The 21417-nt window shown below is 38.0% G+C and overlaps 1 long non-coding RNA gene across 3 annotated transcripts in view; it reads left to right on the forward strand.

Annotated features, from left to right (window-relative positions):
• The first annotated feature begins 422 nt into the window (after positions 1 to 422).
• Positions 423 to 21417, forward strand: part of LOC116572364 — a 105810-nt gene continuing 84815 nt past the window's right edge. For 2 of the 3 annotated variants that reach the window (XR_004278276.1, XR_004278275.1), the window contains exons 1-2: positions 423 to 1108; positions 13040 to 13138. This is a non-coding gene — a long non-coding RNA (uncharacterized LOC116572364). Of the gene's footprint in view, positions 1109 to 13039; positions 13139 to 21337; positions 21374 to 21417 lie in introns of all 3 variants that reach the window. The other variant, XR_004278277.1, reaches the window with a different exon arrangement.

A 21417-nucleotide genomic window follows, 5' to 3' on the forward strand; every position in this document is an offset into this window, starting at 1 on the left:
TTCCAGGGTCAAGAACTAATAAAGAAAATAAATCTTGAAAGAGTCATTCCAACTCCTGGTCACACATGACCTCCAGTGCATCTAGGCTACAAAGGCAAAGGGCTTCTATGCCTTTTAGCAAAACCCAGTCGTTCTTGTCCACGAACCAGTTCTGTTGACAGAACTGCAAGTCGTGCTTGAGAAGCCCGCTTCTGTCTCTCCTGACCCGCAGCTGCATCATGTGCTCCGTCTCTGGAAGGGACAGAAAAGTGAGGAGCTTCGGGGACCCTTCCACCGACTCATCTTGCCGCCCAGTACTCAAATGGAATGTCTTCGGTCTACGCAGCCAAACTGCCCGCATACTCCACCAGACTTGCTCCAGTGGTATTCGTGGGACACAGATTCCTGTCACGTGTGGACGCGCTTGCACGACGTCGCCCAGCTCATCAGAGGCACCAGCCGGTCTGCAGGCAGGGCCCACGCCGCACTATGCCCGCGCCACAGTGGTTGCCCACTGTCGCCGGGAGGCCACCCGCCGGTGGTTCTGGGCCCGGGCCGTGTCGTCCAGCACCACGAGGCAGCCTCAAGTCGGCCCCTCTGGGAAGAGCCGCTGGTCATTAGCCGCCCCCGGGTTTTCAGCCGCCGACGACACCAGGCGCGCGGCTCGCATCTCGGCTCCTTGGTTTGCCGCTCAGGTCCAGGAGCAAGTGGCGCCTCCCCACCAGGGCGCTCGCTTCGTGGCAGGCTCCCGGGTAGTGAACCAGGCCGAGCGGCGCCTCCAGAGGCCGCACCTGAAGCCCGGCCGACGTTCTGAAGCCTCTGCGGACCGTCTGAGGAGACGCCCGCCCCGCCACCGTCGGGGGAGCTCCGGGAGCGCCATCTTCATTCCCGTCTCGGGCTAGGACTCCTTGAACTCTTGAGTCTTCTGCGCCCCCAGCAACCGTGAGCGCCCGAGTGGCACCACACAGCCCCAAGGGCAAGACCTCTGCGGGCCCTGGGGTGCCAGAGCTCCGGCCTGCCCGGAAGAGCAGTGACGGGGGCGCCGCCATCTTGGTGGCAGCACAGAAGGAACGCCGGGACCGAGTCGTCGCCCCCCAGACCGCTCAGAGCCGGCCTCCTACGCGACCTGGTACGTTCACAATACGGTTATAATCAAGTATGTGTGTAGTATTAAAGTTTTCAGAACGTATATGCATCCTGTATAAAACGATCCCCACATCCAAGACACGAAACATTTCTGTCACCTTCAAAATGTGTCTCCCTTCGTATCCCTTCCGCTGATAGATCCCCGGATAGGCTTTCTGTCACCACAGATTAGTCTTCATTTCCAGGAATTATCTGCAGATGAATCAGTTACTGTAGGCTCCCCCACCCCGTCTTTCAATCAGAATAACCATTTTGAGATGCGTCTGTATTTACCCCGAGTTTGCCACTCGCACCCTCCCCCCTTGCCTTTTTGGCGTTTACTGTTAAGTGTACCACAGTGCATTGATTCATCTGAGGGCGAACGCTTTCCAGTTTGGGGCTTCTGGAAATGAAGGTGGTATAACGTCGCTGTAAACATCTTTATACACTTTTTTTTTCTTAATTTCTCTTGAGTAAGTACCAAAGAGTCACAGTATGTGTATGCTTCCCTTTGTAAAATGATAGGAGGTATTTTCCAACATGGTTGCCCCACTTGAACATTTCCACCCATAGTCTATGAGAGTTCAAGTGGCTCCACATCCTTGAGAACAAAAATCATGGTAAGAGTTTTTCAAGTTAATTTTTAGTAACTATAATTGGTTTGTGGTTCTATGTCATTAAGATTTTAATTTGGCCGTTTCCTTCATACGTAATAATATCGTGCTTTTTTTTTTTCATGTGTTTATTGAACACTTGCATATTTTATGAAGTGCCTGAGGTTTTATCAGTGTTTTTCTTAAAGATTTACCTATTTATTTTAGAGAAAAAGAGAGTGCAGGCACACACTAGTGGGGGAAGGACAGAGGGAAAGATTCCCAAGCAAACTCACTGTCTGAGAGCAGGGGGGTGGTGTATGAGGGTGTGGCTGGGTCTCTGGACCCATGAGATCATGACCTGAGCCCAAAGTGCCAGTCAGACTCTTAACCAAATAAGCCACCCAACAACTGCGCCACGCAGGTGCGTAGATTTTATCAATGTATTAATATTGAATTGTAAGAGATCTCTATATATTCTGCATGTAGCCTGTCTGATAAATGTCATATCAGTACTTTTCTCCCAATCTAATTATTGCCTTTTTATTTTCATAAATGTCTTTCAGAAAGAAAACGTTTCATTTTCATGAAGTCAAGTTTATAGATACAGATGTAGATATGTGATTCTGACCTAGTTCTAAAGATATATATTAGCATTTCCATTATTTGTGTTCTGAGAAAACATTACCTACCCCAAATTTTTAATGAATTTATTCTAAGAAATTTATGATTTCTGATTAAACCTTTACATCTATAATCCATTTTAATATTTGAGCCCATTAAGATTTTAATTTGGCCATTTAAATATTTTAATATTTGAGTATGGTATGAATTAATAGTCAACTTTAAAAAGTATATGACAACCAGTTGATCTCATAGAATTTTTTTAAAAGTATTTCCCATTGGGGCTTCTGGGTGGCTTGGTGGGTTAAAGCCTCTGCCTTCGGCTCAGGTCATGATCCCAGGGTGCTGGGATTGAGCCCCACATTGGGCTCTCTGCTCACGGGGAGCCTGCTTCCTCCTCTCTCTCTGTCTGCATCTCTGCCTACTTGTTATCTCTGTCAAATAAATAAATAAAATCTTAAAAAAAAAAAAAAGTATTTCCCATTGAATTCCTTAAAGCCTTTATCAACAATTCCAGACTAATGATGTGCTGAATTACAAGAAGCATTGTCCCTGCATTGAGTAGAAGAAACTGCTGATGGTTTTTTCTAAACCATCAGAGGGATTGGTACAGAAGAAATTGATTAATGAAAAAGAAGCTACACAGAGGAATTTCTAAGGTTATGGAATTGTTCTGTACAAAACTTAGTGTGGCATATAGTGTTAATATTTGTCAAAACCCATAGAGAGTTAACTTCATGGAATACAAAATTTAAAATAACAACCATAATGTCAAGGGATCCTAACCTGGAGTACAGAAGGTGACATACAAATCTAAATGTATTACAAATATACAGTCTGACTTCAGTGAAGAAAGTGAAGGTAAAAAGGAACTGAGCTGAGTAGCTGGGAAACAATGTTTCTACTGAATATTTCTAAGGCTGCAGACAAAAAGAACCATATATAAAGATTGTAGTCTATTTATTAAATTGATTTCCCATGAGTATGGGTTACCAAGTCTGAAACTACTTTACATGTATGCCACAGTGAAAGCAGCAAGTAAATAAATTATAGTTAATGATAACCAGTTTCCTCACTGTCAAATAAAAAAGTTAAAAATAAACAAGAGAGGGAGTCTAGAAAGGAAGTGTAGAATGTCCTGTGGTACTGGATTAGCACTGGAAACACTTCACATGTGCGCATATGCATAGCTTTGTGTACACACACATATTTCTTAGCACTGTCCACTGACAGGACCTACAAACAATGACATATCTGTAGAAGTGAGCTCACCAAGAACTCAGCTCTTGCTTCCCAAAGACAATTCCCCAGTAAGTTTAACGAAGGTCTTTGGAAAAATGACTGATTCTTGGGGCTTAGAAAATATGACAAGAGTATTTGGGAGACCCTAAAGTGCCAGAAAGGAAGTTTAATGAAAGCAAAGCAAAGCTGGGGGTGTGTAAAAAGGGCACAGGAGCCCATTAAAAGAATTCCCAATGGCCACACCTAGAAAAATTTGAGCAAAAAAATAAATGATAATACGGTATTACAACCCAGAATACAAAATAAGTCTATATTCATCAATATTGATATAAAGAAAAGGTTAAATGAATAAATGGGGAAGAATGTGTCAGTCAGTATTCTCCAGAAAATAGTAACATTAATAGATAGATAGATGGGTTGGAAAGTAGATACATGGACAGTAGACAGTAGATAGATATGGTGCTACAAAGATACAGATATTTTTTAAAGTAATTGGCTCAGATGATTGTTGGAACTGGCAGTCTAAAACTTGTAGGGCAATGGAAACTCAGGCAGGGTTTGATTCTGTACCTTTAAGGCAGAATTCCTTCTCTTCCAAGAAATCTGTTGTTGCTCTTAAAGTTTTAAAATGTTGGATGACATCCACCCATATTTTTAGAATAATCTCCTTAATGTCAGTTGATTATAAATATTAATCACATGTACAAAATGGCTTCACAACAACACCTAAATTAGTATTTGATTAAAAAAAAAAACTGGGAGGGGCACCTGGGTGGCTCAGTGGGTTAAAGCCTCTGCCTTCTGTTCAGGTTATGATCTCAGGGTCCTGGGATCGAGCCCCGCATCGGGCTTTCTGCTCAGCGGGGAGCCTGCTTTCTCCTCTCTCTCTCTCTCTCTCTCTCTCTCTCTCTCCCTGCCTCTGCCTACTTGTGATCTCTCTCTGTCAAATAAATAAATAAAATCATTAAAAAAAAAAAAACCTGGGAGGGACACCTGGGTGGCTCAGTTGGTTAAGCAACTGCCTTAGGCTCAGGTCATGATCCTGGAGTCCCGAAATCGAGTCCCACCTCAGGCTCCTGGCTCTGTGGGGAGTCTGCTTCACCCGCTGACCTTCTCCTCGCTTATGCTCTCTCTCACTGTCTCTCTCTCAAATAAATAAATAAAATCTTATAGAAACAAACAAACAGGGGCACCTGGGTGGCTCAGTGGGTTAAGCATCTGCCTTTGGCTCAGGTCATGGTCCCAGGGTCCAAGGATCGAGCCCCACATCGGGCTCTCTGCTGAGCAGGAAGCCTGCTTCCCCCTCTCTCTGCTGCCTCTCCGCCTACTTGTGATCTCTGTCTGTTAAATAAATAAAAAAAAATTAAAAAAACAAACAAACTGGGAATTATAGCCCAGCCAAGTTGACTTATAAGGCTAACCATAGTAGAAGTATACCTCACTTTTGTGGTCTTTTTCCCCCACACCCATGATAATCTTAGTGTAATCATGAGAAAACATCCAGCAAACACAAACTGAAGACCTTTCTACAACACATCTGACTGGTAGTCTTTGAAAGTTTCCGTCATGAAAAGCACAACAGAGGAATTATCATAGGCTGAAGTGGACTAAAAAGTCAGAATAACAAACGGAATGGGGTATCCAGCATTAGATTCTGGAACAGAAAAAGGACATTATTGGGAAAACCAGTGAAGTCTAAATGAAGTCTATAATTTAGGTAATATATTGTACTGGAGGGAAATTCTTGTTTTTTTCAGATGTACCATAGTTATTTAAGATGTTAACATTGGCGGGGGGGTGCCTGGGTGGCTCAGTGGGTTAAAGCCTCTGCCTTCTGCTCAGGTCATGATCCCAGGGTCCTGGGATCAAGCCCCACATCAGGCTCTCTGATCAGCAGGGAGCCTGCTTCCTCCTCTCTCTCTCTGCCTGCCTCTCGGCCTACTTGTGATCTCTATCTGTCAAATAAATAAATAACATCTTTAAAAAAAAGAAAAAGGATGTTAACATTAGGGAAAATTAGAGGGTATACAAGAGCGCTGTTTACTATGTATGTAATGTTACAAGAAATCAGTTATTCTAAAATCAGTTATTCTAAAAAGTTACTTAAAAATAAAGCAAGAGATAATTGGAAATATTTTAATATGGTATAGGCAAAATCAATATTAATATTATATATAAAAACAGATAAATGTAATTTGAAAAATAGGTAAATGAAAAATAATCAATTACCTGAAGACAAACATTTAAATCCACTTGTAATAAAAGTGACTTTAAAAACCTGAGATAATGTTAAATGTTTATCAAATTTCCAAATATTTTCCTATTCATTGCTCCCCAGATAAAGGTGAAGAGATCTGTTGTAGATACTGTTCAGCCATATATATTGGTACAATATTTCTAGAGGAGTATTTGATATTCCACATAAAAACTTAAAAGGTAGCTATCATGTGATCTAGCAAGTAAAGAGTTAGACTTTTAATTTAAAGGAAATGATTAAAATAGTTTATGTACATCTATATAAAGATGTGAGAAACAAGGCATATCCAAAAACAAGGAATTTGTTAAATACATGACAATAAATTCATACAGTGAAAAATTATATGGGCATTGCATTTGAATTATTTGGTTGAGATACTGCTATGGAAAAATGTTTAAAATATGTTGACATTTGAGGGGTGTGTGGTTGGCTCAGTGGGTAGAATATACTACTCTTGATCTTGGGGTCCTGAGTTCTAGCCCCACATTGGGGTAGAGATTATTAAATAATAATGATAATGATAATAATAATAATAATAACAAATAAATTTTAAAATAAAATATATTAGCATTTCAGAAACAGTGTTACCTTTATGAAGGTATACACAACAGGTTAAAATATGCATATTGGATATGCAGTGAGGTCTCTTTAGCCAGTACACTCAAGTCAGGTCAGGACCCCTCTGTTAACTGTTACCAAAAAAGTTAAGCTTTCTAATTCTTGGAAACAGAGCCCTGCCCCACCCATGCAATCTCAGTCTCTTTGTGATTATTATTGTCATTTTAAGTTTCTTCACCTCCTTTTCTCCCTAGGATTAATCTGAATTTCCACAAGAGCTTAAGTGTCTGGGTCCCTTTAGGGAGGGTCATCTGGTCTGATTGCTGTCCTCCATTCTGGTAGGTAGCTCATTGCTTCTGCTTTTTGTTTTTCACTTAGTTCTACTGATGGCTCCCAACAGGGCTTCTAATCCTACAGAACACACTTCTGTTCCTAATCCCGGGTTTATCTAGATATGCAAATTTAACCTCAAGCACTTCTAGAGATATTCATGGTAAACTTTTTACCCATTACAGAGTATGTGTAGAACTGAGAAACAAGGGGTTTTACCTGTCTTTCAGTTATTGCTACTCTACTTTTTTAAGTACCATACTGGCAAAAGAGTTTCTCTATGAGGATAACATTCACCTAGCTCTGTGGTAGGGAAGGAAAGAAAAACACTCAAACCTCCTCAAAATAGTATCCCTTTAGAGTTAGTGACAACCCTTTCAGATGAGAAAAAATATATATATATACGAATAAAAAGAACAAATGGTTATATACCCAAATGCCCACAAAAATGACTTATAGATACCAAATATTAAAGATGATATCTACTTTTATGTGTATCAGTGTTTTCTAGTTTGACTAAAAAATATTTATTTTTTTAAATATTTTTCCCTCAGTAAAACAATTCCTTGGTCCTTTCCTTCAAAATTATAGTCTATTATTTTCAGAGAATTTTTTCAGCCAGGACAACTCAAAAGATCTTTCCCAGAGCTGTGGTGCAAGCTATGTAATTGTTTTAGAATTGATTGCTATACAAAATAGGTTTATGTGTTCTGACAGTGTGTTAATACAATAAAAGGAATTTTTAGTAGCAAAGGAGTTACAATTTTCCATTTGTTGTAATAAGTTTTTCTTTTTTTTTTTCTTTTCATTGCTGTCTCTTTGTAGATAAAATGGGATTTCATAAGTTCTTGTTTTTCAACATCGGTTTCTAGGAAATTTTTTCATCAGGATGCCTTGTTCAAGGCTAAATAAGGCTCAGAGAAAAATACATCCAAAAAAGCCTTAAAAAGATTTATTGTGTTGTGCTTAATGGGAAATATTGTTACCTTAAAAGTACATTGTAAGTTGTAACCTTGAATGTTTGTTTACCAGTATACTTGAAAGTAAATTTAACAGTCTTATTTTCCAAAATAGATAAGCTGCTTTTCCTCTGGTATCTATACAATAGTTTCAAAACAGTTTCCTAGTAATTAAGTACCTGTTTTAGCATCAGTCAAGTATTTTAAATTTATATTTATCATTCAAGTGTAAGCTATGTAGCTTGGAATATTCACCCTCTAGTACTAGAAATGCTTTTATTCGTTTTATGTGAACCATGCAGTTCCCATCCTTCCTGACTGGCTGCCATTTGTTTCTTTCCCACTTTTAATTTTATTTTAAGTACGAAATTTTCTATTTGCGAAATTTCATAGATATACAAACATGTACACCAGAGGGAACTAGTAACAACCAACCTCTGGCAAAAGCAAATAACTGGCTTATCTAGTGCCCCCTTGTGCTCATGAACTTGAATGTAGGAACAAACTTATTAGACATATATTAGACAATATTTGAAATGAAAACTTTCTATATACAATGCTTTACAAATGGAAACTGACATAGAAACAGGAAGCTTTGGGTGGCATTGAAAACCTTGTAAATATTTAATAGTTGGTGAGATAAAACCTGACATAGGCAGACCAAGAGAAGATAAATTTCTCCAGCTTACTACCTCACTTCACACCTGCTCATTAGGTGACCTGAGCAAGATAGAGCCCTCTGTAAGCCTCTGCTTCCTGGTGTAGCCCCAGATACTGGTTAGCTCAAGGAGTTTCACACAGGGCAGTGGAGAGAAGGCTATCAGGACTGTCTCATTCATCAGTAATTGTCGTGCCAGTCACAATCATAGGCACTGGGTATATAATTTAGAGCAAAATCATGTATGGCCCTTTTCTAATTGATTATACAGTCTAGTGAGGGCAATCATTAATAAACAATAGCTAATATGTGTTAATTAGCAAGTAGTAATACAATCACTATTAATAATCCTATAATTAATATTTAAATTAATCATCTTTACTTTACATATTCAGTCTGTAGTATTTTCCAGAGAAGTTTCAAGGCTTTATTCAATTCTCACATAAACCAGTGTGGTAAATACCATCATTACCTTCTCCTCACAGAGAATGTGGGGCACAGTGCAATTCAAGTAACACTGCCAATTTCCAATAGCTGATGATTGATTCTAAAAAGGAATCTGATACACTGAAAAGGAACTACAGGGTTAGGATGTTTGGTATATATGTAGTTAGTTAACCCAAAGAATCCCCTGTGAACTCTGAAGACTGAGAAGGAAGAGCGAAATGAAGAACAGAGAGATGGTTGCTTAAGGCAGAAGTAAGAGCAGAAGAAAAGATTCAGAGGCAGGGGGGAAAATGCCTGTGAAAGTAATTGAAATGAGGCATTTGGCTTTGAGAAAATATTCATGAGAAAGAACAATTAGATTGAGTCCAAATTGGGCAGGCATTCAGGTCCTGGGACCAATTTCCTTTACGCTCACCAAAACCCCTCCAAACTACACTGAAAATTCATTAGGTGTGCTGTATTGATGGAAGTGCATTTGAATCATGTGGAAGAAAAATAAAATTTGAGTCCATTTCACTGCTGCAATAATTCCTAAGGCTATTTCAAACCCTAGAATGTTTTCAAGATAATTTACTGACTCTATGCATCTTCTAGGAAAGTATAATCATATCTCACATCAAATTGTTACCCATACTCATAGCCTGTTTTGCCTTTAGGCAATTCTGGTTTCCCCTAAATACACCTAGCTTATTCCCAAATCCATACTTTTGAGTCTGCTTTCATTCATCCAGATATACTTATTAGTGCCTGCCTTGGGCCAAACACTGTACAAGTCCTGGGGATACAAAGATTATCAAGATAGGTGTGGTTGCTACTCTATTGCAGTTTGTAAGTTAATGGGTTAACAGTCAATTAAATACATAACTGAAATAAAATGTAAAGGAAAAATAAAGTTTTGGAAACACATGCAAAGAAACAAAGGCAAGTAATATCTAAGTTGATATCTAAAGAAAAAGAAGTTAGGGAAATCTTCTGGGAAGAATAATGATTCAGGCTATAAAGGAAATCTGGCCCTTTACTCTGTTTTACTTCTTTAAACAAGCTTTTATTGAGATACATGCATGACCATTCATTTTCATTTTGCCCGTGAGTGCTTTCATGCTACCATGGCAGAACTGAGAATTTGCAACAGTGACCGTGTGAGTCAAACAAAACCTAAAATAGTTACTGTCTGGTCCTTTACAAAGAAAGTTTTCTGGACCCAGCTCTAAATCAATGGGAAGGTGTAGAGATAAATGAAAATGAAGAGAATATGGAAAGGTAAATGCTGAAAGCCTGAACTAGAACTAATAAGGATGAAGATCTTCAACAACCACCCCCCAACCAAAAAAAGAAAAGGAAAAAGAAAAAGAAAGATGTTAGAATACAAAAGTGTTTTTGAAGTAGATGCAACAAGACTTAGTGATTCACTGAATCAAGGCGGCATAAATAAGAGCTGTAGACCATGGTGGGCATTCCAGTTATAAAGCCAATAAGGGGTTCCATTTGTAGATGTTGATTACAGGAGAAAAACATTGGCTTGAAGATATCGTTTTGTGATGTATATAGATGATAATTGAAACCATGGAAATGAATGTGATTTGTTCATTCATGTCTGGGGAGATCGTGTGTACATGAGGATCTAGGATGAATCCTAATATAGAAAACAATTAAAAGTTAGGTGAAGGAAGGGACACCTGGGTGATGCAGTTGGTTAAGCTTCCAATTCTTGATTTTGGCTAATATCATAATCTCAGGGTGGTGAGATCCAGCCCCACATTGGGCTCTGTGCTGGATGTGAAGCCTGTTAGGAGTCTCTCTCTCTCCCTTTGCCCTCCTGAATCACTTTTTCCCCGCCCTCTTTTTCAAAGAAAGAAAGAAAGAAGAGACAAGAAAAGAAGAGAAGAGAAGAAAAAAGCAAAAAGAAAAGAAAGAAAAGAAAAAGCTAGGTGAAAGAGAAGAGACTGTGAAGACAATCAGGGGATGTATTGGCTTCAAAGACAAGGGGACAGACTGTTTCAAAATTATGGCTGACAATGTTAAATGTTTTATGCAGGGTGCTCATTAAGGGAAACTAATGGAATCTAACTTTGGAAAAGAGGGGAAGGGACCATTATTAGAAAGAAAAAGAAGGAAAACTAAGTAGCAGGTTTAATGACAGCCTTGAGTCATCCCATAGGGAGCCCTGGAGCTAGAATGCCCCATCAGATTGTCCAGGGTCTGTATAGTCCTACTATGATCAGTCCCTGGGCTTGGTGTCTTGGTAAAGGTGGGAACTTGGCAGAGAGGGTCTCTGCAGCTGCGACCGACCCTGATGAGATTTCAGCTGCAGAATGTCTGGGAACAGCACACCCAGCAGCTTAAGCATCAGTTCCTTCCTCAAAGGGGAATATGGGAATCATTGTGCATACATTTAAGTTTATAGGGATGTGGAGAGAAAATTCAGGGATCTTTTTATTTATCAGCTTTGATCTTATTTTTCCTGCAAAGGAGTGGGTAAAGGCAGCTTTCTTATATGGACATCAAAAGAAGTGGTAGATTTGTGGAGAATGGAATTTAAATGATCTTTCTTTAAACTTCTGATGATAACATCAACTGTTTCAAAGCATGGCTTGGAAGAAACTTTTCCACAAACCTCTCCTCTTTACTCCCTCTGTGCAGGTCAAACCACGTCTTTAATTTATATCTTCCCCATACTCAGAATGCCTACTTTTTCTACAATCATATGTCCATACATTTTATGTTCCTTTAAATGTTTTTCAAGCCATCCACAGGTATAAATTTTTTCTTCCCAGATAAGTTTAATTCCATAAGGATAACAATAATCTTTCCCTTTGCTTACTTACAAATTGAAAACTGAATATTATAATCCCCCCCATAAAACCATCTACTGAATATCCCACATTCCACACAGAAAATGTTGAATTTCCCAGTAAATAATGAAAGTAACCATGTTAGTTTGAGCTCTATGTTCATGGATATGGCTACAAACACTCTCAATAGTGTGGATGTGGGTGGAGCAGAGTTATCTAATTTCTTTAAGATAATCATCAGCTTAACCTAACTTCTAATATTTTTAAGGAGACAATTAATTAGTTATATTCTTTTCTTTCTTTTAAGGTTAAAAAATTATATTTAAATACAAAAATGCATTTCTTATTATGTTCTTCCTTATTTCCTTGACCATCTATGAAAGAGCTTTTTATCAGATCAAGACATATAAAGGAAAAATACTAATTGTAAAATCCTGTTTTTATTTTCTCCTTAATTTTTTAAAATTTAGAGCTGGGGTGCCTGGGTGGCTTAGTTGGTTAAAGCCTCTGCTTTCTGCTGAGGTCATGATCCCAGTATTCTGGGATTGAGCCCCACATCGGGCTCTCTGCTCAGCAGGGAGCCTGCTTCCCCCTCTCTCTCTGCCTGCCTCTCTGCCTACTTGTGATCTCTGTCAAATAAATAAATAAAATCTTTAGAAATAAAATAAAAAAATTTAGAGCTAATCTGACACTATGTTAAGCAGTGTGAGGAATAATTAACCAAATGCATGATACTGTAAGTAGAAATTCAGTGTTTTTGTTTGTATCAATATCCAGATAACAAACATAAAGGACAAGAAAAGGGAAAAAATGGAAATTTGATGGAAGGAAGTTTTACTGCATTACTAAAGGGATGTAGGTTACTGACATGGTCTTACAGAGTCAATTAATACATTTAATTTACTCAAGTAGATTTATGTGTTTCATTATGACATAGCTTAATCTAACAGCAAGATGAAAATTTAGCAACTAGCAGAAGCAAATAAAAGATCAGTAACTTTATTTCTTCTGAGAATTATGAACTTATTACAATTAGCATAATTCTTTTTTTAAAGATTGTATTTATTTATTAGACAGAGAGAGACATCACAAGAGAGAGAAAGGGGGGGGGGAAGCAGGCTCCCTTCTGAGCAGAAAACCCACTGCGGAGCTTGATCCCAGAACCCTGAGATCATCACCTGAGCCAAAGGCAGAGAGAGGCTTAACCCACTGAGCCACCCAGGAGCCCCTACATTTAGCATAATTCTTAAAGCTAGAATCATTCTAACTCACTTGCCTTTAACACAAGGACAACAGTTGGAAGTACTCACACAGAGATAGCAGTCAATCTTTCTTTCTCTGTAATCTCCAGGATCACCAGCAGGTGAGTCCTGAATTTGAAGCCTGGATTTGAAGTCCTGAATTTGAAGTCCTGAATTTGAAGCCTCTATTTAACCACATAATCTTGAGCCCTAGTTCTCTCATCTATCCAATAGGGACACAGCAGTGCCCATCTTGAAATGCTGTAATGAAGACAGAATGAGTTAATGTATGTGAAGAACCGAAAACAGTTCCTGGCATGCAATAAATACTTAGTAAGTGTTATTATGCCTATTCTTATTCTTACTCATTGTTATTATTCATCACTCCATATGATGTTATAATTAATGGAATCCCAGTATTAATAGTGCCCTCTTTATTGTCAGAGACTGTGGCACTTGACATACGACTCAGGCTGCATCTCATTTAATCCACATAATACTCGCTATGGGAAAACCACATTTATATTCATTTTAAAGAGGAGAAAACTGAGCCTCCAAGGAATTGAGCTGGCTCAGAAAGTGTAGCTGGATGCAGGATCTCAGAGTCTTACTAGATCAAAAGTATCTAAATATCTAAATCCACCAACATCAACAAAATTACAAAATGCCTTCTCCTTTCTCTTCCTAAGACAATTTGTTTCACAAAAAAAATAAATCGCCTTTTATTTTCCTGTGAAAAAGTAAAGCAATGAACTGAAACCAACTTTCTAAATGAATGATAGGATAGCTCTTGTGTTGATAAACCAAAGTATCATGGCTTTGCATGACATTGAAGTTGTACTACCTTCCCTTCCACAGAAATAAATTAAACAATGAGTATATGTAATATATAGTTATTAGGAACCCTTCTGGAAGATCCCTGCTCACAGGCACTGTTCTCAGTGTTTGGGAAACTATGATAGAGGAGACATAGCCCCCCACCCCCGCAACAATGCAATAGTTTAGGTGAAAGAAGAAAAGAATTGTCTTAGAAAAAGAGGAGGAAATACTGTTATAAGTACAACATGAAAACCACATAGAAAATATAGAGGAACAAGGTTGCAGAAATTAACTTACTTTAGATGATGATCTGGGTCAAATTCCCTGGGTAAATTAGAACCAAAGTAAGCAGTACTCACTGTTACCTGCATTCTGGTGAATGATGGCTTTAGAACTAGCTTGCTTGATCTCATGTGGGTTTGCAGTACTCAGACTCTATTTGCAGGAAATGTGTTGTGTTCTCTTGAGAGTTTTCCTCCAGAGGAGTTTGTGTTTCCTGCCAGTCACATTGCTCAAACCCCAGGAATCAGTGGAGGGAAAATTGTAGTAACCAAATCATGAGTACATGCATTTCAGTATTGTACCTGATAGTGAAAAATTCGGATATTCTCACACTAAGGGTTACAAAGGAGATGTTAAAAAAAAAGAAGTTAAAAATACTGAGACTCTATGTACTAACATGGAAATACTTTTAAATATTTATGTTTTAAGGGTATATTTTAAGTAGGAAAAAAAAAACAACTCCTGGGAAAACTAAACCAAATAAAACATAATTTATTTAATGATTTTGTTTATATATGCAGATGTATATAAAATCTGGTATAAATGTGAATGAACACAAATGTTGTTTATGTGATAGTAAAATCACAGAATATATACCAAATATTTATGACCGGTTCCTTTGGAGCGTGGCTTCAAAAGACACAGGAAGAGAAAGGATACTAAAATATTTTATATCCTTTTAATTTTTTGAAAATAATATGTAGTTAAAATATGATTTACATATTAATAGTAAATCATTTTTAAAATATGTATTATATTTTATAAATTCCTGGTACATAGGTATTCAGCAAATATTTAGTAGATGATCTTAAAAAAGTTTTATTTTATATAAATATATATACACAGACACATACACACACACACACCACTCACACACCCACCATATTTTTATGTTACCATTACTTGATGGTTGCCTTGCTTGCTTCTTCTTAGAGTTATCAGGTCAAATTGAATCTGGTAGAATTTTATTGAACACTATTAGGGTAAGGGAAAGTTTAAGAAACAATTTAATACCTCTAAACAGCTATTCTGCTTTTTTCTTTGTTTTTAAAGCATGATGCTAGTAAACTTCATAATATGAGAAAAATAATTTCACAAAATGTAGAATAGTGTTTAATAGATACTGTTTGATCCATATAATGAAATTTGGTAGAACTTTGATTCTATTCCATCACAGAGGAAAGCAAATTATTGTTCCTATAAGCAGGCTTTATTTGTTAATGTCATCTATAATGTTAATGGAATGGTTGTTGAAAGCACTACCTTAAAAGAAGACAAATTTTCAAATGTTTCATCTCAATTGTATTTCATCTCTTCAATTATAAATATTTAATAAATTCAATGGAAATATGTATAATTATGAATGATAGGAGTTAAAATTAAACTCATAAATTTAGAAAATTCAAAAGCTAAAATCTAAGAAACAAGGCCAATTCTGAACATGCAATAAAATAGTACATATAAGTTTTAAAGGTTGATATACCCTAAAATATGTTTAAGCCTATGAAATAATACAGTAGATCCCCACAGTAAAGAATATGTCTGAGCTAATTCAAAGACTTTTCTTAATTATTAAATATCAGTTCAAAGAAATCCAGACTTGAAATATTTTCTCTACTCCTCATTACCAGAAATAAATACAGATTTTTATAGCAGGACATGTCAAATGATTAACTCATTTTGTTTCCAAACAAAGGGAAAACCTGCTACTGGGGAAAACATTAAAGCATATAGGTCAAATACAGAAGACACAGAAACCCAAAATGGTTTTATAAATTCAAGTACAAAAAAACAATGTTACTTGGTCAAGGGTAGGGAGGCAGGTAGTGTCATGGGATTTATATTCCTACTCTGCTGGTTTGAAGGCTATGAAGTGATGTCTATGTATCATTGTTCACTATGTATCCATAATTTCCTAGAAACATTTTTGAAAAATTTCTGGTCATTATCCTCTAACATTTTTGGCAAATATTTAAGTTTCTGTCTCCTTCAAGCATTTAATACTGCAAATGCAGGTCTTTCTTATGAATCAAAAGTAAGGCAGCAAAAGACATTTCTAGACCAATATCCAATTGTAAAGTGGTGGTAGCTTAGTTTATGATTCCTTGTAAATAATATTTGGTCCTGAGACTTTAGTTTCTATAAGAAGTGAAGGAATAATATGCCTAGATGCAATTTATTTTTTATTAAAACAAAAATATTAATTTCATATTTGTTAGGCATAAAGTAAATAGCTTTATGTGTAGCGCCATCTGTAATACTTAAAATGGGCAAACTGGGAATATTAAGAGTTTATATTCCCACTTACATATTGTATATCTGCATACAAAATGTTTGTTACAGATGTTTATACTCAAAAATTATACAAAGGGAATTATTAATGCCGAAAACATTCTCCAATAGTAAAAAATGCAAAAATAAGCTGTAAGCATGTAGAAAGTTTTATTACCATTCTTTCTTCAGGTTTCTAAAAATGTAAATTAAATATTTTAATATACCAATGCTGACCTTTCCTCCACTAATTCTTCTAGTGGATAACTTGTATTTCTGTAACCTACTTTTGACTATTACAGATATTTTGCAATACTGTATAAATTTTAGAATCAGCTTGTCATTTTCTACTCCTTCCTAAATAAATAAAATTTTTTAAAGATTTTATTTGTTTATTTGACAGAGAGATCACAAGTAGACAGAGAGACAGGCAGAGAGAGGGAGAAGCAGGCTCCCTGCTGAGCAGAGATCCCGATGTGGGGCTCAATTCCAAGACCCTGAGATCATGACCTGAGCTGAAAGCAGAGGCTTAACCCACTGAGCCACCCAGGCACCCCCTAAGTAAATAAATTTAACTTTGAAAGCCTGCTAGCATTTTGAATGGAATCCCCTTGGGTCAGCTGATCTGTTTGAAGAAAACTGTCATCTTAAAAACCCTGACACTTTTAATCCAAGAATAGGGTATATCTCTTCATTTACGTAGGTCCTCTTTTATTTATCTCAACAATATTGTGTAGTTTTCATTGTACAGGTTTCCCACATGTAGTTTTGACTTACCTCTAATCATTTCATGTTATTTTTAAGCTATTATAAGTGCTACTTTTTGATCATCTATTTTCCAAATCCTCATTGCTGGTATAAAGAGAAGTACAGTTGATTTTTGTACGTTGACCTTGTGCTTATAAATGGTATTTTCCAAGAATGGTCGTACAAATAGAGGTCCCATCCTGCGTGCTCTTCTTATAATGTAACATTGACGTTATGCATGGGATTTATTAAATAACTTAGATCTAATAGTTAAAAATTTTCACCAGATTTTGAAAAATATGACCCTTATTTATTTCATTTTATTTCTGGGCACCCTACTTTCTGGGACTCACATTCCATCTCCCTTGATATCATCAGATCTGTCTCAAAATTTCTGTTTATACATTTTAGCCTTTTTTTTTTCCTCTCAATTTGGATAGTTTCTTTGTCAATATATTCATTTTCAGTGATCTTTTACACTGTTTTAAAGTTTTGTCTTTGGGGCGCCTGGGTGGCTCAGTGGGTTAAGCCTCTGTCTTCGACTCAGGTCATGATCTCAGGATCCTGGGATCGAGCCCCGCCTGGGGCTCTCTGCTCAGCAGGGAGCCTGCTTCCCCCTCTCTCTCTGCCTGCCTCTCTGCCCACGTATGATGTCTCTCTCTGTATCAATAAATAAATAAAATCTTTTAAAAAAATAAAATAAAAATAAAGTTTTGTCTTCACCAATTCCACTACACTGTCAATTCTGAATCTCTCTCTTTTTCTTTCTCTCTCTCTTTTTTTTTTTTCCTTTTTGGTGGGTTTCCTTTTCATTTATATTCAATTTATTAACATATAGTGTATTGTTAGTTTCAGAGGTAGAGTTCCGTGATTCATCAGTTGCATATAGTACCCAGTGCTCATTCCATCAAGTGCCCCCCCTCAATGTACACCCCCCAGGTGAACCATCCTCCTACCCACCTCCCCTCCAGCAACCCCCCCGTTTGTTTTCTATGATTAAGAGTCTCTGATGGTTTGTCTCCCTCTCTGATTTCATCCTGTTTTATATTTCCTGGGTTTGTTTCTTTTAGTAATTAGCCTCATGCTGTGTGTATTGTTCTTTGATGTACGTGTTGGAGATGTGAGCAGCCTAGCACACTCCTTAATCTATTATATATTCCACAGAATTCGTGTCACTGTCTGGGAGGCTTCTTTCTGCTGTTATAATTATGCCCACTTTTCTGCACAAACTTGAGCACAGGGGCTAAAATTTGAGGGGAAGAGTGTCAGTTTGAGTCTTCATCAATCTGTGGTGAAGGCAATGTTGACTTGGCACCGAGTAGGTGGCAGGCTGTGGCAGGCTCACTCGGGCAGGAGGGCAGCTGGTTTGTGAATTTGGGACCCAAAGGCTGATGGGTGATAGGGACGTGGCTGGTTTTGCTTTTAACTTTTGTTTTTCTGAGAAACTCTACCTCTCTTTTCTATTCTAAATGAAAGCCTTGCTGGATAGAGTATTCTTGGCTCTAGACTTTTTTCCTTTTAGTTGTTGGAATTTATCATGCCGCTTTCTCTTGGTCTGCAGAGTTTCTGCTGAAAAAGCTACTGACAACCGTATGGGGTTTCTCATGTATGTCACTGCTTTCCTTTCTCTTGAGGCTTTTAAAATTCTCCATTTATCACTACTTTTGGCCATCTTACTGACTTTGTGTCTTGGTGCAGACCTCTTTGGATTGGTTTTGTTGGGGGCTCTCTGTGCCTCCTGGATCTGGATTTCTCATTCTTTCCCCAGATTCAAGAAGTTCTTAGCTATTTTTCCTTCAAGCAAATCTGCCCCATTTTCTTGCTCTTTCCTTCTGGGATCCCTGTCATGCAACTGTTATGCTTGACAGTGTTCCGGAGTTCCCTAGATCTATTCTCATTTTGTGTATTTTTTTCCCTCACTCATCTGCTCAGCTTGATTACTTTCCAAGACCCTGTCCTCCAGGTGGCTGATCTGTTCTTCCACTTCCTCTTGTTTGCTATTTATTCCAGGTGGTCTATTTTTATTTCCATTTGGTAAGTCCATTAGCTCTAATTCATTCTTTAAGGCTGCTCTCTCTTGGTGGAGGGTCTCATGGAAGTTTTGCATTCCTTTCTCAATTCCAGTGAGGATCTTTATGAATGTCATTTTAAATTCAGTATCAGACATATTTCTTATCTCCATTTCACTTAGGTATGTTGCTGTGATTTGTTTCTGTTCTTTCATCTGGGACATATTCCTCTGTATCCTCATTCTGTCTATTGCTGTGTCTGTTTTTCTGTGTTAGGAAAATCAGCGACGTCTCCCACACTTGGAAGAAGTGCATTTATGACAAAAAGGTCCCACACTTCAATGTCCCGTTCCCTAAAACCTGCCACTTCAGGGGTGTCTCCTACATGTTGTTACCCCAGGGGTGTCCCTACCATTGTGGTAGAGCTGCATTTGCCTTCACTCCTGCCTGCAATGGCTCTCTACCTGCTGTGGGCAGAGTCTGGTCACTGTGGTGTTAGTGGGCCAGTCGGGGGCTGCCCTGGGCTTGAGTTGAGTCAGACCAGGCATCTACCAGAGACGAAGTAGTCCCAAACTGCAGGAACTTTTCCTGTGTTGTCCCCTAAGAAGCTTTTGGTGGTGGGCAGGGCCTGCAGGCAGGCTGGTGTGTGGTTGTCTTCCACTCTCCCGGGGTAGGACTCTCTGGAGTGGTGCTGGCCCTCGTCTGGGCTGCTCACAAACTGTCAGGCTTGGGGCAGTGCTTTGAAGGATCTTGCTGAGAGCAATCGGAGAGGGTGGATCTGCTTCGCAGTGGCCTCTTGTCTATGTCAGGCTGCCGAAAGTCCATTCTCCCAGCTATCTGGTTGCTCTCCAAGTTATTTATGCCAGTGGGGCATAAATAAACCCCAGATTTGTTTGAAGCGACCCCAGTGGTCGCTTTCTAGGCGACCACGTGGCAAGAGCTGAGCCCGGGGTCCTCCTACTCTGCCATCTCCCTAGGAGCCTTTGCTCCCCTGATCTGCATTTCTTTATAATTTTTCTCTAAATTACACTGAGATTTCACTGTTTCCTCACATATCTTGATTTTTTTATAGGATGTTGAACATTGTGATAATTACATTATCAAGAGTCTAAGTTTTGCATTCTTACTTTAAAAAGGTAAAATAGAGCTGTCTTTTATTAGGCAGTGGAGTTTATTTGTTGGTAGGCTTATTAATTTTAGACTTTGTCAGAATTTATCTACATAGTCTTTATTCCAGGGCTGTTTTACCCTTTACAGTAAAGTATGTCCGCTCTGGTCTCTCTAATTATTGCCAGTGTTTAACAAAGTGTCTCCATTATTGCTTTGTTGGCACTTGAATGTCTCTAAGCACTTTTGAGAGCTGGGAACAGTTTATCTTACAGCTTCCTGATTATTGCTCTATGCTAGTTTTCCTAGAACTAGCTTGCTTCTAGAATAGAGCCAGGTTGAATAGAATCTTCTAGGACCAGTGTTTGCATAGCTTAGTATTCAGCAAGACTCCAGGTGATCCCAGTAAATATTCATTGATCTCCTTCTCTACATGCAGAGCTCCATTCTCTGTGCCACTGTGCCTCACAGTTACTTGCCACTTTGGTCTCCCCAGTGTCTGATCTCTAGCTTTTCAAGGCAACAAATTTCTGTGATCTCCTTGAGTTCTCCCTTCCTATACTAGAGCCCAGAAAGCAAATTCACAGTGAAAGCCAAGGCCAATCAGAAGACTCACTTTGTTTCCCTCCACTCAGAGTCAGAGCCTGGTTCTGTTATTCAGTATCTGAAAGCAATTATTTATATATTTCATTCTGTTTTCTAGTTGTTACTGTGGGATAGAGATTCCGGCATCCATTACTCCTCATTAGGTTTTGAAAGTGATGAGACTCAAAAAAGTTGGAAGATAATTTCAGAAGAAATCCATTTCCAAAATGGAAAAAAAAAAAAAAAAGAAAGAAAAGAAAAGTCAATATTGGAGGTGATAAGGATGAGGTATATAGGAATAATATTATTGAGGCTGAATTTCACTTTCTTAAATTTCCTGTATGTAGTCACATTTCCGTCTTAAGAAAACCTTTGTTAATGAGGCTGTAAGATGGTAAGTTCTCATGTGCCACTGAAGAATAACAAAGTAAATGGAACCAGCAAATACTGAGAACCATAAAGGAAATGCTCAAAGGAAAAGGAAATGTAATAACATAATACCGCAATTATTTTTGGCTTTTTAATATAGAAAAAGCAGGTAAAATTATAATGAATAAGGTCTATATAATGGTTGGAAGTATAAGAAGAAAAGAAATTTGAAAGTATCTTTGATTTAGGAGACACAAATCAAATGTAATTGAAAATCAAAATTTCTGAGTGTAATCTTTATAGAGCTATAAGATTCAGTTTAATTAGATTGTTTTCTATGTAGGGGAAGGGGCATGCAATAACTTGTTGGAGAATCCAGGTAACTTCTGCCACATCCTTCCACATAACTCCCTGTAACTGTTG

Source organism: Mustela erminea, chromosome 13 (genome assembly GCF_009829155.1).
Source record: "Mustela erminea isolate mMusErm1 chromosome 13, mMusErm1.Pri, whole genome shotgun sequence".
NCBI classification, from domain to species: Eukaryota; Metazoa; Chordata; class Mammalia; order Carnivora; family Mustelidae; genus Mustela; species Mustela erminea.